The 18,667-nt window shown below is 45.7% G+C and overlaps 1 pseudogene; it reads left to right on the plus strand.

The window, feature by feature from the left end:
* Window positions 1-230: 230 nt before the first annotated feature.
* LOC123056117 (protein DEFECTIVE IN EXINE FORMATION 1-like) overlaps window positions 231-18,667 on the plus strand; it is a 174,656-nt pseudogene continuing 156,219 nt past the window's right edge.

Below are 18,667 nucleotides of genomic sequence, written 5' to 3' on the forward strand. Positions count from 1 at the left end.
GTTTAACCCGTCGCGTCAAGGATAAACCGGCCGCACCCTCCGCCTGATGGATTACACTCCCGTGTCCTTTACCCTGGCCCTATGCGATTCTGATCCGCCACCGGTTGTTGCGTCTACTATTGAGCCGCCCGCTCACTGGTACCGCTCCGCTGGCCTTGCCGGTTCAAGTTCCCACCGCGGGCGCCTGCCGGTTTGTGCTTCCACGCGCCCCCGGCCGGCTGTGCACCGGGATGTTATGCCGCATCGTGCTTTCACCTCCGCACTCACTGCCAGTTCTGCTCCATGCTCCAATCCGCACTCGTCATCGCGGGTCCTCGGCCGTCCATGCCGCCTGCGCCGCCTCCGAGTTCCTCCTGAAGCAGCCGCTGGTCACAGGCGTCACCAGCTGCCTCGCTGCGTCCTTCTCCACCTCCACCAAGCAGAGGGCCGTGCCTCGAGCTCCGTGGCTGTGCCCGCTGCTCCTACTATGCGTCTGGCGCGCGGCTCCCTGCCGCCTCTCCGCATCACCAGCTTCGCGCTGGCCTCCCACGCCGGCGTCGCATCCCCGTCACCAACCTAAGCGGGAGCCTCGCCTCCCCTCGCGCGGGCGCCTGGTCGCGCCCCTCCCGCGGCGCTCACTCCGCTCTCCGCCGGGCCGCGCCCGAGCCTCTCCGCCTCGCGCCCCTCTGTGGCCGCGCCCGCCGGCTCGGCCTCGCCTTCCTCTGTGCCCGCTGCGGGCCGCGCGCCTCTCCAGCTCCGGCGGCCGCGTGCGCGCCAGCTCCACCAAGTCGTCCGGCTCCTCCTCACTCACGACGGCTTCTCCATGCCCAAGTGCGCGCCCCGCGCCGCTCCGCATCGACCGGCCCCGGCCAAGCCCGCTCCGGCCGCTCCGCTTCGAGCCGCCCCCACGTGTTTCAGCGCCCCTGTAACCCGCCGTCGCTGCTGCCGTCTCTGCCGGCTAAACCGCCGCCGGAGGCATCAGGCCGAATCGCTGGCCGGGGCCGCAGACTGCTTTGCCGGACGCCGGGCGCCTTGCCGTTCCGCGACCTTGCCTGCGCTGCCAAATCCCTGCTACGGCCTCCTAAGCCGCCCGGTTGTATGGCCTGCACCTCCAATCCGCCTTCACCGCTGGGCGGCCGTACTGCCACGGCTTCTGCTTCAACCCGCTGCCGAGCGTTGACTTGGGCGGCTGCCCTTGCGACCTCATGCTAATCCGGATTCCTCCGACGTATCGTATCACTGCTCCACGCTTGAGTCAAAGACTTCAAGTCCCGAAGTAGTTTTTCTGCTGCTGTTCTACCGCAGCGCTATGGATTGGACAACTCCGACCACACACGCGCCTTGTGCAGAACAGGAAGTTATCAGCGTATTAATATGGAGGCTGTCTGTTGGTCCGGTTTACCTACCAAAGGCCGCACCAGAATACATCCAGTACTGGTATCTGCGTTCATCCGGAAAATAAATCAGGTGCTATCTGTTCTCAGTATTTTTAGCACGTATTAATATTTCTGAGAATAAATTACTCTATCTTTTAATATATTTCACGCAGGACAAAGTCCATTACAAAGGCGGCGTTATGCCATGGACATGAGGCTCACACCGGTCTAAAAAGTTGCGGCCGTCTCTCGCGTCCGCACCGGCTTACAAACGTCGTGGTCGACTCGCCCGTCCGCACCGGCTTATAATGTCGCGGCTGATTCATCTGCCTGCGGCCGCGGCCGACTCAGACATGATTGATTTCAGCTTCATCATGGTGATCATCAATCCCGCGGTGGATATTAACTGGCCTAACATATCAGGTGAAATTCATCCAATATATTTTTATATTATATATTGCTTTCTTTAAACAGAGCAATTACTCCGGCTTGCAAAGTTATCTAGATGCAGGACCTTCAGCCGCCATATTGGTGCAAATTTAAAGGCCGTCAAAAAAAATTCCGGCTTAAAAAGAAGGATTCCGGTTTAAAATCCGGCTCAAGGGAAAGCTGTCCCCCACAAAGATTTGAAGCTCTCAATACCCGGTTCGAAATTCCGGTTAAAAATAATTCATCTCTCGCAAGTTCGAGTTCTCAGGAAAAATTATAGGGGCCAAAGAGAGTTTGTTGCACAGCACAACTCAAACATAGGCACCCGGCAAGCACAACTCAAACATAGGCACCCGGCAAGCACAACTCAGAAATATATCACATGGGGGCTTCTGTTTATAAAGCGAAGTTCTGAATACCCGTTGGTCCGGCTTATAAAGTCACATAAAAAAACTTGGGGTTTATCACCCAAAGTTAACCAGGGCCAAAGAGAGCATTGCAAAAGCACAGCTCAAACATAGGCACCCACTGAGCACAGCTCAAAATATTACCTGGGGGCTCTTTTTGCACAGCAACAAAGAGTTTTAATGACCCTTGTAATAGGCTATCAAGCCAGGCTTGGAAGCCAGGTGTATTCACCTAAAACCCCAGGTTAACCTGCCTTCATCAAGTAAGTCACTCCGCCCAGGTAATCCTGGTATGACCCGCCGAATGTTTGGCAAGTCAATCTTATACAGACCCTGAACTTGTCAAAGTTAAAATGACGATTGGTTAATGTGAGGTCCATCTTAAAAGGCTTTGTAAAATGGTTTAACTCAGTGGCCTGGCAGCCTATGAAAAGCCTCGATTTTGGGCCTGGCAGCCCATGAAAAGCCTCGTATGTTCTTTTTATGCTTTTATTTGTCAAAGTTTTTTCTCCTTTGATGAGATTTATAATATCTTATGATAAACTGACGTTTATTGATCCGACTTGGCTTTCAACTATAAGATGTCAGTACATGATCAGTTATAATCCGGTGCTTATTGACCCGGTCTGGTTTCGACTACAAGTCGCCGGTATTATATATGGATAAACCGGTGTTTATTATAACCCGGTGCGGTTTTATCATAAACCGGCAAAATACGGGAGGAGTTATCAGTACTCAAGATTTGGGTTATCACTCTTACTACAAAAAGTTGGTAACCAACGATGTGATTCAATGTCACAGGTATGATATATTTCATATTTGATTATTCTTAAGTGCAGCCTTGGTTATAAACCCGGGTTATATGTTGGGCATTATGGCCCGTCCGGCGGTAAACCGCCAGGACACTTTAAACTTGTTGTATGCAGAAACATGTTGAATAAAGCATAATTATAAATCACCGGTGTTTATTAACCCGGCCTGGTTTTAAGACGATAAGTCGCTAGTATGATTATAAATCACCGGCGTTTATTAACCCGACCTGGCTTTGGACTATAAGTCGCTAGTATATATTTGGATTGCGCCATTGGAATCATGCGTTTATAAATCATTGAGTATATTATTCAAATCTTTAATAGCCAACATAGCTGGATTTTTATTATGGTTATCAATAACCAATATTATGATTGAGGTTTTCAAAGTCGCTTCAGTGCAATGGCTATTATTTTATCAATGGATATTATCTATTCTACAAATGGAAGGAATAGTCCCGAGTCGCTGCAGGCTTACGACCCGGCACTTGGGGGCTACATTATTCAAATTGAGATTACATCAAATATGCAAGTCCCATGTCACTGCCAGCATGCACCATGGCACTTCGGGGCTAATGCAAAGTCATTTTTTTATCACCTTATTGAAGACCCGACTCATCACATTATAATGAGCCGGTCCTTGGGGGCTACCAGTTGCTCCTATCAACAATTCAAGGTACACAAATTAAATCCACTATATTGAAGGGTCCATTGCTTACTTGATAAAGCACAAAGCTCTTAACCTTGTGGACATGGGTTCAAGCCCTACGATGGAGGTTATATTATAAGATGTTATTTTCATTAAAGTATATATCAAGTCCCTGCTCATTATTGCATAATGACCCGACCCTTGGGGGCTACACATCAATGCTCAAATCTACATGATTATATTTACAAAGTCCCTGCTCATTATTGCATAATGACCCGGCCCTTGGGGGCTACACTGGTTGAAGTTTTTATGAGCATCAGGCAATTACAAGTCCCAGGTTGCTGCAAGCATGACAACCCGGCACTTTGGGGCTACATATGTGGAATACTCAGTTCTGACTGGTGATTGAAATGAACAACATGGATTTCTTCAAGCTGGTAACATTCATATTGAAGCAATTATTAAGCTGTTACTATGTTACCTTCTTAAGACTTGGGGGCTACAAGTGATAGGCATATAAGAGGTATATTTTCAAAGTTGATGTTAACTACAATTATGACCCGGTGCCGTCAATATTTGTAAACCGGCAAGTTCTACATTCTTAAACCAGCAAGTTCTACATTCTTAAACCGGCAAGTTCTACATCCTTAAACCGGCTGAAGATCAGATGAGTATTTCAAGGACCAATATTTTTGTTAAAGCATTGGGAGCTGAATCAAAGGAGTTATTCTTTACAATATATTTTCTATGAAAAACCAATGACAGCAAGTTGATTATGAAGCTGGCCTACTAAACCAGATTTTCTAGAAGAAGGAAGTGACAAGGACTTAAGGATGATCAGGATCAGTTTAACATGGATAAATCCAAATTAAACCGGGGGCTAATGTCGGGGATATACCCCGTGGTATGACCCGGCCGGAGTTATAACCCGGCTGGGGCTTGGTAAACCGGCAGGTGATAAACCGACTGACAGTTAAGACAGATGGCTAAGACAGATGATAACTCGGCAGGAGTTAAGTCAGATGATAACCCGGCAGGAGTTAAGTCAGATGATAACTCGGCAGGTGTTAAGTCAATCATAACCCGGCAGACAATCATAATCCGACAGACAATCATAAACCGGCACCAGTCATAACCTAGCAGACAGTGATAACTCGGGTGCCAGGGGTTATGAAGCCCGAGACGTTATGAAGCCCATGAAGAGAAGTCAGAATAGTTTAAGTCTTAATCCGAGTTGGCCTCTACATGTAACCCGCCCCTTCAACATATATAAGGAGGGGCAGGGCACCCCAAGAGGGGGGAGAAATAACCTTAAGGGTTAGAAATAACTGGGAGAGCCAGTTTACGGCGACTCCCTCGTGATGATAATGAGACCTAGCCACAAACAGCATGTAGGGTTGTTACCGGATGATGTTTCCCGGGGCCCGAAGCTGTCTAAACCCTTGTCTTGTGTTGCGTCTCTCGATTCCGCTCAACCCCTCTCAAGCTACCACGTAGATGCGTTGGCCTCACGACTAAGTCCTCACACTAGGACAATCTGCCGTGACAATTCCACGACAATGGTAGAAATATATTTTTATAATCTGAATAAATAAAAACAGCAAGGTAGCAAATAGTAAACGGGCACAAAAATGGTATTGCAATGCTTGAAAATGAGGCCTAGGGTCCATACTTTCGCTAGTGCAATCTCTCAACAGTGCTAATATAATTGGATCATATAACAATCCCTCAAAGTGCGATGAAGAATCACTCCAAAGTTCCTATCTAGCGGAGAACATAAGAATAAATTGTTTGTAGGGTACGAAACCACCTCAAAGCTATTCTTTCCGTTCGATCCATTCAAGAGTCTGTACTAAAATAACACAAAGCTATTCTTTCCATTCAATCTATCCTAGAGTTCGTACTAAAATAACACCAAAGCAAATTCATATTCATAATACTCAACCCAACACAAAGAACTTCAAAGAGTGCCCCAAGATTTCTACCGGAGAAACAAAGACAAGAACGTGCATCAACCCCTATGCATAGATTACCCCAGTGTCACCTCGGGAATCCGTGAGTTGAGTGCCAAAACATATATCAAGTGAATCAATACAATACCCCATTGTCACCACGAGTATTCAATTGCAAGACATATTTTAAAATCTCCCATTCACCCCCTCCGATAGACATACTTTGTTCCTACACTTGGCCTTCACTCTAGGTGGGAGAAGGGTTTCCCCTCTGGTTTTTCGTGGCCATGGTTGTGGAGGACAAGAGCCGCCCCCGAGATGGCTCTAATTCTCAAGGGGATTTTTGTGGACGCTCAAATCCAAGTCATGTTATCGTGAGTGAATAGCATAAAACTACCACTTTTAGGGTTAGTCAAAAAACTAACGAAAATTTATTTGTCATTGTTAACTACCAAAAATTAAAGTTGGTTTAAAAAACCATATGACCGAGTGTTTTACAAGTGAACACGATTATGACAAATGGGGCCAACACAAAAGGGAACCGTTTGTTTGACCGTTACCTTACATCTAGGGCCCACATGTCAGTGTCTCATGTAAAAATTATAATAATAAAATTCTCATGTAATGTTTTCCAATCCCTCTTCTGTTTTAGAAATTTACAAAGATATGTCCTCTCTTTTACAGTATAACCCTGTAGGTTTTTTCAAAAGCAATCAGGTCCCTCTAAAAATGAAAAGCAATCGGGTCCCTCTAAGTTTTTTTTAAAAATAAATTGGGTCCCTATATGTTTTTGGAAAAAGAAACCAGGTCAATAAGGAGAAGTCGGGCCCGCCCTGAGGAACAGTGTAAGGGCTCGCCGGTGTCCAGGTCACGAGCCAGGAGTAAGAAGGCGGCTCGGCCGCCACGTTCCTCGGCACGAAGGCAGGACTCCTAAGGCGGGCGACGGGCTGGGTCTAGGTGCAGCTCCTTATCGTCCGTTGCTGTTGCTCCTGGCCGTGGCACGTGGTTGGCAGCGACCCGTGTTCCCGAGTGTCGGTTCTATATCCGGTGTATCTCGTAGTAGGGGTCCTAAGCTAGGTGTCTTGGAGCGATGGTAACATGGACACGGGATTTTACCCAGCTTCGGGCTCTCTTGAAGAGATAATACCCTACATGCTGCTTTTGATTGTATTCGTATGGGGTGTAGTACAGGTATCTACCACGAGATTGTAGTAATGAATATGAGATTGTCTATTGACTAGCCCGGCCTCGGTTTATATATGCACCGGAGGCCTAGGGTTTAGGAGAGTCCTTGGCTTGGGTGCCAAGTCTTGTGGAAACCTCCTTGTATGCGGCATGGGCTGCCCGAAGTGGCCCATGAATGAACCGCCGTGGGGGTCCTCGGCCCGATCCAGCTAGTCGGGAGATGACGTGGTGAGTACCCCCTAGTCCATGACACCGTTAGTAGCCCCCTGGACTGGTCTTCAAGTTGGGGACACTCCTCGATTCTTCCGAACTGTTCTTCATCTTCGGTTGTCGATCTTGAAAACTGGTTCAACAAATCTTCTCATCTACGATCTTAAGGATTGCCGATGTGAATCCAAAGAGTTCACACGTCGGGTATCCAAGGAGCCCCTTTATGTTTTCGGCCTTCATCAATGCCTTGTTATTTTCACGCCACACCTCGGGTTTGAAGTTGTTCCCCTGCGGTGGTTGTCGGTGTCAAAACCGGCGGATCTCGGGTATGGGGTCCCGAATTATGCATCTAGGGTCGATGGTCACAGGAGACGAGGGACACAATGTTTACCCAGGTTCGGGCCCTCTCAACGGAGGTAATACCCTACTTCCTGCTTGATTGATCTTGATGAATATGAGGATTACAAGAGTTGATCTACCACGAGATCGTAATTGCTAAACCCTAGATGTCTAGCCTGTATGATTATGATTGTCCCTATGGACTAAACCCTCCAGTTTATATAGACACCGGAGGGGCCTAGGGTCGTACAGAGTCAGTTTACAAAGGAAGGAATCTACATATTGTTGGGGAACGTAGTAATTTCAAAAATTTCCTACGCACACGCAAGATCATGGTGATGTATAGCAACGAGAGGGGAGAGTGTGTCCACGTACCCTCGTAGACCGAAAGCGGAAGCGTTATGACAACGCGGTTGATGTAGTCGTACGTCTTCATGATCCGACCGATCCAAGTACCGAACGCACGGCACCTCTGAGTTCAGCACACGTTCAGCTCGATGACGTCCCACGAACTCCGATCCAGCAGAGCTTCGAGGGAGAGTTCCGTCAGCACGACGGCGTGATGACGGTGATGATGATACTACCGACGCAAGGCTTCGCTTAAGCACCGCTATGATATGACCGGGTGGATTAAGGTGGAGGGGGCACCGCACACGGCTAAAAGATCAATGATCAACTTGTGTGTCTATGGTGTGCCCCCTAGCCACATATATAAAGGATGGAGGAAGGAGGAGGCCGGCCCTCATAGGGCACGCCCAAAGTGTGGAGTCCTACTAGGACTCCCTAGTCCTAATAGGATTCCACCTCCCACATGGAATAGGAAAAAGGGAAGGGAAAAGGAGAAGGAAGGAAGGGGGCGCCCCCCCTCCCTAGTCCAATTCGGACCAGTCCATGGGGAGGGGTGCGGCCACCCTTTGAGGCCTTTCTGTCCTTCCCCGTATGGCCCATTAAGGCCGAATACGAATTCCCGTAACTCTCCAGTACTCCGAAAAATATCCGAATCACTCGGAACCTTTCCGATGCCCGAATATAGTCGTCCAATATATCGATCTTTACATCTCGACCATTTTGAGACTCCTCGTCATGTCCCCGATCTCATCCGGGACTCCGAACTACCTTCGGTACATCAAATCACATAACTCATAATACAAATCGTCATCGAACTTTAAGCGTGCGGACCCTACGGGTTCGAGAACTATGTAGACATGACCGAGAAACGTCTCCGGTCAATAACCAATAGCGGAACCTCGATGCTCATATTGGCTCCCACATATTCTACGAAGATCTTTATCGGTTAAACCGCATAACAACATACGTTGTTCCCTTTGTCATCGGTATGTTACTTGCCCGAGATTCGATAGTCGGTATCTCAATACCTAGTTCAATCTCGTTACCGGCAAGTCTCTTTACTCGTTCCGTAACACATCATCCCGCAACTAACTCATTAGTTACAATGCTTGCAAGGCTTATAGTGATGTGTATTACCGAGTGGGCCCAGAGATACCTCTGCGACAATTGGAGTGACAAATCCTAATCTCGAAATACGCCAACCCAACAAGTACCTTCGGAGACACCTGTAGAGCACCTTTATAATCACCCAGTTACGTTGTGACATTTGGTAGCACACAAAGTGTTCCTCCGGTAAACGGGAGTTGCATAATCTCATAGTCATAGGAACATGTATAAGTCATGAAGAAAGCAATAGCAACATACTAAACGATCAAGTGCTAAGCTAACGGAATGGGTCAAGTCAATCACATCATTGTCCTAATGATGTGATCCCGTTAATCAAATGACAACTCATGTCTATGGCTAGGAAACATAACCATCTTTGATCAACGAGCTAGTCAAGTAGAGGCATACTAGTGACACTCTGTTTTGTCTATGTATTCACACATGTATCAAGTTTCCGGTTAATACAATTCTAGCATGAATAATAAACATTTATCATGAAATAAGGAAATAAATAACAACTTTATTATTGCCTCTAGGGCATATTTCCTTCAGTCTCCCACTTGCACTAGAGTCAATAATCTAGTTCACATCGCCATGTGATTTAACATCAAAAGTTCAGGTTAACACCCATAGTTTACATCGACATGTGAACAACACCCAAAGGGTTACTAGAGTCAGTAATCTAGTTCACATCGCTATGTGATTAACACCCAAAGAGTACTAAGGTGTGATCATGTTTTGCTTGTGAGACAATTTTAGTCAATGGGTCTGTCACATTCAGATCCCTAAGTATTTTGCAAATTTCTATGTCAACAATGCTCTGTACGGAGCTACTTTAGCTAATTGCTCCCACTTTCAATATGTATCCAGATTAAGATTTAGAGTCATCTGGATCAGTGCCAAAACTTGTATCAATGTAACCCTTTACGACGAACCTTTTGTCACCTCCATAATCGAGAAACATATCCTTATTCCACTAAGGATAATTTTGACCGCTGTTCAGTGATCTACTCCTAGATCACTATTGTACTCCCTTGCCAAAATCAGTGTAGGGTATACAATAGATCTGGTACACAGCATGGCATACTTTATAGAACCTATGGCTGAGGCATAGGGAATGACTTTCATTCTCTTTCTATCTTCTGCCGTGGTCGGGCTTCGAGTCTTACTCAATTTCACACCTTGTAACACAGGCAAGAACTCTTTCTTTGACTGTTCCATTTTGAACTACTTCAAAATCTTGTCAAGGTATGTACTCATTGAAAAAAAACTTATCAAGCGTCTTGATCTATCTCTATAGATCTTGATGCTCAATATGTAAGCAGCTTCACCGAGGTCTTTCTCCTTTCAAACACTCCTTTATGCTTTGCAGAATAATTCTACATTATTTCTGATAAACAACATGTCATTCACATATACTTATCAGAAATGTTGTAGTGCTCCCACTCACTTTCATGTAAATACAGGCTTCTCCGAAAGTCTGTATAAAACCATATGCTTTGATCACACTATCAAAACGTTTATTCCAACTCCAAGATGCTTGCACCAGTCCATAAATGGATCGCTGGAGCTTGCACACTTTGTTAGTACCTTTTGGATTGATAAAACCTTCAGGTTGCATCATATACAACTCTTCTTCCAGAAATCCATTCAGGAATGCAGTCTTTACATCCATTTGCCAAATTTCATAATCATAAAATGCAGCAATTGCTAACATGATTCGGACGGACTTAAGCATAGATACGAGTGAGAAACTCTCATCGTAGTCAACACCTTGAACTTGTCGAAAACCTTTTTGCGACAATTCTAGCTGTGTAGATAGTAACACTACTATAAGCGTCCGTCTTCCTCTTGAAGATCCATTTAATCTCAATGGCTCACCAATCATCGGGAAAGTCAATCAAAGTCCATACTTTGTTCTCATACATGGATCCCATCTCAGATTTCATGGCCTCAAGCCATTTTGCAGAATCTGGGCTCATCATCGCTTCCTCATAGTTCGTAGGTTCGTCATGGTCAAGTAACATGACCTCCAGAACAGCATTAGTGTACCACTCCGGTGCGGATCTTACTCTGGTTGACCTACGAGGTTCGGTAGAAACTTGATCTAATGTTACATGATCATCATTATTAGCTTCCTCACTAATTGGTGTAGGAGTCACACGAACAGATTTCTGTGATGAACTACTTTCCAATAAGGGACCAGGTACAGTTACCTCATCAAGTTTTACTTTCCTCCCACTCACTTCTTTCGAGAGAAACTCCTTCTCTAGAAAGGATCCATTATTAGCAGCAAAGATCTTGCCTTCGGATCTGTGATAGAAGGTGTACCCAATAGTTTCTTTTTGGGTATCCTATGAAGATTTACTTCTCTGATTTGGGTTCGAGCTTATCATGTTGAAACTTTTTCACATAAGCATCGCAGTCCCAAACTTTAAGAAACGACAACTTTGGTTTCTTGCCAAACCACAGTTCATATGGGGTCGTCTCAACAGATTTAGATGGTGCCCTATTTAACGTGAATGCAGCTGTCTCTAATGCATAACCCCAAAACGATAGTGGTAAATCGGTAAGAGACATCATAGATTGCACCATATCTAATAAAGTACGGTTACGATGTTCGGGCACACCATTACGCTGTGGTGTTCCAGGTGGCGTGAGTAGTGAAACTATTTCACATTGTTTTAACTGAAGGCCAAACTCGTAACTCAAATATTTTACTTCTGCGATCATATCGTAGAAACTTTTATTTTATTGTTACGATGATTCTCCACTTCACTCTGAAATTCTTTGAACTTTTCAAATGTTTCAGGCTTGTGTTTCATCAAGTAGATATACCCATATCTGCTAAAATCATCTGTGAAGGTCAGAAAATAACGATACTTGCCGCAAGCCTTAACACTTATCGGACCGCATACATCAGTATGTATTATTTCCAATAAGTCAGTTGCTTGCTCCATTGTTCCGGAGAACGGAGTCTTAGTCATCTTGCCCATGAGGCATGGTTCGCAAGCATCAAGTGATTCATAATCAAGTGATTCCAAAAATCCATCAACATGGAGTTTCTTCATGCGCTTTACACCAATATGACCTAATCAGCAGTGCCAGAAATAAGTTTCACTATCATTATTAACTTTGCATCTTTTGGCTTCAATATTATGAATATGTGTATCACTACGATCGAGATCCAACAAACTATTTTCATTGGGTGTATGACCATTAATGGTTTTATTCATGTAAACAGAACAACAATTATTCTCTGACTTTAAATGAATAAATGAATAAATGTATTGCAATAAACATGATCAAATCATATTCATGCTCAACGCAAACACCAAACAACATTTATTTAGGTTTCAACACTAATCCCGAAAGTATAGTGAGTGTGCGATGATGATCATATCAATCTTGGAACCATTTCAAACTCACATCATCACTTCAACTTTAACTAGTCTCTGTTTATTCTGCAACTCCCGTTTCGAGTTACTACTCTTAGCAACTGAACCAGTATCAAATACCGAGGGGTTGCTATAAACACTAGTAAAGTACACATCAATAACATGTATATCAAATATAGTTTTGTTCACTTTGCCATCCTTCTTATCTACCAAATACTTGGGGCAGTTCCGCTTCCAGTGACCAGTCCCTTTGCAGTAGAAGCACTCAATTGCAGGCTTAGGTCCAGACTTGGGCTTCTTCACTTGAGCAGCAACTTGCTTGCCGTTCTTCTTGAAGTTCCCCTTCTTCCCTTTGCTCCTTTACTTGAAACTAGTGGTCTTGTCAACCATCAACACTTGATGCTTTTCTTGATTTCTACCTTCGTTGATTTCAGCATCGCGAAGAGCTTGGGAATCGTTTCCGTTATCCCTTGCATATTATAGTTCATCACGAAGTTCTAGTAACTTGGTGATAGTGACTAGAGAACTCTGTCAATCACTATCTTATCTGGAAGATTAACTCCCACTTGATTCAAGTGATTGTAGTACTCTGACATTCTGAGCACATGCTCACTGGTTGAGCTATTCTCCTCCATCTTGTAGGCAAAGTACTGTCAGAGGTCTCATACCTCTTGACACGGGCATGAGTATGAAATACCAATTTCAACTCTTGGAACATCTTATATGCTCCATGGCGTTCAAAACATTTTTGAAGTCCCGGTTCTAAGCCGTAAAGTATGGTGCACTAAACTATCAAGTAGTCATCATACCGAGCTTTTGTCAAAACGTTCATAACGTCTGTATATGCTCCTGCAATAGTTCTGTCACCTAGCGGTGCATCAAGGACATAATACTTCTGTGCAGCAATGAGGATAATCCTCAGATCACGGATCCAATCCGCATCATTGCTACTAACATCTTTCAACTTAGTTTTCTCTAGGAACATATAAAAATAAAACAGGGGAGCTAAACGCGCGCTATTGATCTACAACATAGATATGCTAATACTATTAGGACTAAGTTCATGATAAATTAAAGTTCAATTAATCATATTACTTAAGAACTCCCACTTAGATAGACATCCCTCGAATCATCTAAGTGATCACGTGATCCATCTCAACTAAACCATGTCCGATCATCACGTGAGATGGAGTAGTTTTCAATGGTGAACATCACTATGTTGATCATATCTACTATATGATCCACGCTCGACCTTTCGATCTCCAGTGTTCCAAGGCCATATCTGCATATGCTAGGTTCGTCAAGTTTAACCCGAGTATTTCGCGTGTGCAAAACTGTCTTGCACCCGTTGTATTTGAACGTAGAGCTTATCACACCCGATCGTCACGTGGTGTCTCGGCACGAAGAACTTTCGCAACAGTGCATACTCAGGGAGAACACTTATACCTTGAAATTTAGTAAGTGATCATCTTATAAAGCTACCGCCGAACTAAGCAAAATAAGATGTATAAAAGATAAACATCACATGCAATCAAAATATGTGACATGATATGGCCATGATCATCTTGCACCTTTGATCTCCATCTCCAAAGTACTGTCATGATCTCTATGTCACCGGCATGACACCATGATCTCCATCATCTTGATCTCTATCAACGTGTCGTCACATGGTCGTCTCGCCAACTATTGCTCTTACAACTATTGCTATCGCATAGCGATAAGGTAAAGCAATTATTTGGCGCTTGCATCTTATGCAATAAAGAGACAACCATAAGGCTTCTGCCAGTTGCCGATAACTTCAACAAAACATGATCATCTCATACAACAACTTATATCTCATCACGTCTTGACCATATCACATCACAACATGCCCTGCAAAAACAAGTTAGACGTCCTCTACTTTGTTGTTGCAAGTTTTACGTGGCTGCTACGGGCTGAGCAAGATCCATTCTTACCTACGCATCAAAACCAGAACGACAGTTTGTCAAGTTAGTGTTGTTTTAACCATCTCAAGGACCGGGCGTAGCCACACTCGGTTCAACTAAAGTTGGAGAAACTGACACCCGCCAGCCACCTGTGTGCAAAGCACGTTGGTAGAACCAGTCTCGCGTAAGCGTACGCGTAATGTCGGTCAGGGCCGCTTCATCCAAAAATACCGCCGAACCAAAGTATGACATGCTGGTAAGCAGTATGACTTGTATCGCCCACAACTCACTTGTGTTCTACTCGTGCATATAACATCTACGCATAAAACCTTGCTCGGATGCCACTGTTGGGGAACGTAGTAATTTCAAAAATTTCCTACGCACACGCAAGATCATGGTGATGTATAGCAACGAGAGGGGAGAGTGTGTCCACGTACCCTCGTAGACCGAAAGCGGAAGCGTTATGACAACACGGTTGATGTAGTCATACGTCTTCACGATCCGACCGATCCAAGTACCGAACGCACGGCACCTCCGAGTTCAGCACACGTTCAGCTCGATGACGTCCCACGAACTCCGACCCAGCAGAGCTTCGAGGGAGAGTTCCGTCAGCACGACGACGTGATGACGGTGATGATGATACTACCGACGCAGGGCTTTGCTTAAGCACCGCTACAATATGACCGAGGTGGATTATGGTGGAGGGGGGCACCGCACACGGCTAAAAGATCAATGATCAACTTGTGTGTCTATGGGGTGCCCCCTGGCCACGTATATAAAGGATGGAGGGAGGAGGAGGCCGGCCCTCATAGGGCGCGCCCAAAGTGTGGAGTCCTACTAGGACTCCCTAGTCCTAGTAGGATTCCACCTCCCACATGGAATAGGAACAAGGGAAGGGAAAAGGAGAAGGAAGGAAGGGGGCGCCCTCCCTCCCTAGTCAAATTCGGACCAGTCCATGGGGAGGGGTGCGGCCACCCTTTGAGGCCTTTCTCTCCTTTCCCGTATGGCCCATTAAGGCCCAATACGAATTCTCGTAACTCTCTGGTACTCTGAAAAATACCCGAATCACTTGGAACCTTTCCGATGTCCGAATATAGTCGTCCAATATATCGATCTTTACGTCTCGACCATTTCGAGACTCCTCGTCATGTCCCCGATCTCATCCGGGACTCCGAACTACCTTCGGTACATCAAATCACATAACTCACAATACAAATCGTCATCGAACTTTAAGCGTGCGGACCCTACGGGTTTGAGAACTATGTAGACATGACCGAGAAACGTCTCCGGTCAATAACCAATAGCGGAACCTCGATGCTCATATTGGCTCCCACATATTCTACGAAGATCTTTATCGGTCAAACCGCATAACAACATCCGTTTTTCCCTTTGTCATCGGTATGTTACTTGCCCGAGATTCGATCGTCGGTATCTCAATACCTAGTTCAATCTCGTTACCGGCAAGTCTCTTTACTCGTTCCGTAACACATCATCCCGCAACTAACTCATTAGTTACAATGCTTGCAAGGCTTATAGTGATGTGTATTACCGAGTGGGCCCAGAGATACCTCTGCGACAATCGGAGTGACAAATCCTAATCTCGAAATACGCCAACCCAACAAGTACCTTCGGAGACACCTGTAGAGCACCTTTATAATCACCCAGTTACGTTGTGACATTTGGTAGCACACAAAGTGTTCCTCCGGTAAACGGGAGTTGCATAATCTCATAGTCATAGGAACATGTATAAGTCATGAAGAAAGCAATAGCAACATACTAAACGATCAAGTGCTAAGCTAACGGAATGGGTCAAGTCAATCACATCATTCTTCTAATGATGTGATCCCGTTAATCAAATGACAACTCATGTCTATGGCTAGGAAACATAACCATTTTTGATCAACGAGCTAGTCAAGTAGAGGCATACTAGTGACACTCTGTTTTGTCTATGTATTCACACATGTATCAAGTTTCCGGTTAATACAATTCTAGCATGAATAATAAACATTTATCATGAAATAAGAAAATAAATAATAACTTTATTATTGCCTCTAGGGCATATTTCCTTCACATATCCGAATGCCAAGCTTGCCATCCACGCAAAGGAGAGTCCCATCCGGACACGGGAAAAAGTCTTTTGTCTTGTATCTTCATAGCCCATTAGTCCGGCCCATGTTACATAGTCCGGACGCCCGAGGACCCCTTAATCCAGGCATCCGAGCTCCAACGCCGGACTGCATTCGGGGTATCTTTTGCAGCCGAGCACCAACACCGGACTGTATCCAAGCTCCAACGCGGGACTATATCCGAGCTCCAACGCCGGACTATATCCGAGGTGTCATAGATCACCTTGGTTCAAAAAAGTTGAATGAGTTCAGCCGAGCTTAATGCTGGAAATGCCCTTTATGGAGCCAGCCACTTGTATCTGAGCTTTATGCCGGACTGCTTCCGAGGTGATGAACCACCTCGAGCTTGGGCTGATTTTTTGCAGATATATTTTTCTTGATTGGTGCAATTTATTCTTCGCCGAGATATATAACCAGTAGCCCTCAAGGTGTGTGTTGGTCTAAAACCCAAGATGCACCTGAAGGAAAACATGAAACCGCTAATCCCAGTAGCCCGTGAGACCCATGTCGATTCGAGAAATCGGCCTAAGGATCAAATCATAACCTGGCAGCATACGTAGGAATAGAAACGCGATGTAATATTTTAGAGAAGATAGTGATCGGCGGACAAGCCCTTGAGAGAGGATCTTGACAAGTCGCCATAATGTATTAGCTTGATGCCGGATAAGTCCCAGTTGGTATCTTTTTGTTGTTCGAAGATGCGTTTGCCCATAGTTTGGTCAAGCCGAACACTGAGCACTTTAAATTTTCTGCATTGAATAGGCAATGCAGTAGCCCCCGAGCCACTGGTCGGGTGGCAACACCAGATCAGGGGATCGATGTGCCCCTTTAATATTTGTAAATGATAAGCGCTGTGACGCCCCCGATTTGACCGTACACTAATCATGCACGCAAATGTGTACGATCACGATCAGGGACTCACGGGAAGATATCACAACACAACTCTACAACAAAAATAAGTCATACAAGCATTATAATACAAGCCAGGGGCCTCGAGGGCTCGAATACAAATGATCGATCACAGACGAGTCAGCGGAAGCAACAATATCTGAGTACAGACATAAGTTAAACAAGTTTGCCTTAAGAAGGCTAGCACAAACAGGGATACAGATCGAACGAGGCGCAGGCCTCCTGCCTGGGATCCTCCTATCTACTCCTGGTCGTCGTCAGTGGCCTGCACGTAGTAGTAGGCACCTCCAGTGTCGTAGGTGTCGTCGTCGACGGTGGCGTCTGGCTCCTGGACTCCAATATCTGGTTGCGACAATCAGATAGATAGGAAGGGGGGGAAGAGGGAGAGAAGCAACCGTGAGTACTCATCCAAAGTACTCGCAAGCAAGGAGCTACACTACATATGCATGGGTATATGTGTAAAGGGGGCATATCAGTGGACTGAACTGCAGAATGCCAGAATAAGAGGGGGATAGCTAGTCCTGTCGAAGACTACTCTTCTCGACATCTCCATCTTGCAGCATGTAGAAGAGAGTAGATTGAAGTCCTCCAAGTAGCATCGCATAGCATAATCCTACCCGGCGATCCCCTCCTCGTCGCCCTGTTAGAGAGCGATCACCGGGTTGTATCTGGCACTTGGAAGGGTGTATTTTATTCAGTATCCAGTTCTAGTTGTCATAAGCTCAAGGTACAACTCCGGGTCGTCCTTTTACCGAGGGACACGGCTATTCGAATAGATAAACTTCCCTGCAGGGGTGCACCACATAACCCAACACGCTCGATCCTATTTGGCCGGACACACTTTCCTTGGTCATGCCCGACCTCGTAAGATCAACACGTCGCAGCCCCACCTAGGCTCAACAGAGAGGTCAGCACGCCGGTCTAAACCTATGCGCGCAGGGGTCTGGGCCCATCGCCCTATGCACACCTGCACGTTGCGTACGCGGCCGGAAGCAGACCTAGCCCCCTTAATACAAGCGCGAGCTTACGGTCCAATGCGGCGCGCGCCACTCAGTTGCTGACGTCAAAAGAGCTTCGGCTGATACCACGATGTCGGGATACCCATAACTACTCCCACGTAGATGGTTAGTGCGTATAGACCAAATGGCCAGACTCAGATCAAATACCAAGATCTCGTTAAGCGTGTTAAGTAACCGCGAACGCCGACCAGGGCCAGGCCCACCTCTCACCTAGGCAGTCTCAACCTGCCCTGTCGCTCCGCCACAAAGATCCACTCGCGGGTACTCCTACGAGCCGACCTGACTTAAATCATCACATGTGTCATGTATATAGTATATAAGTATATACCCGTGATCACCGCCCAGGTGATCACGGCCCGATAGTATAGCACAGCAGACGGACAAGAATGTAGGGCCACTGATGGAAAACTAGCATCCTATACTAAGCATGTAGGATTGCAGGTAAAGGTAACAACAGTAGTAGCAAGGATAGGCTATGCATCATGATAGGATATCGAAAA

The sequence above is a fragment of the Triticum aestivum genome, chromosome 2D, assembly GCF_018294505.1.
Source record: "Triticum aestivum cultivar Chinese Spring chromosome 2D, IWGSC CS RefSeq v2.1, whole genome shotgun sequence".
NCBI lineage: Eukaryota > Viridiplantae > Streptophyta > Magnoliopsida > Poales > Poaceae > Triticum > Triticum aestivum.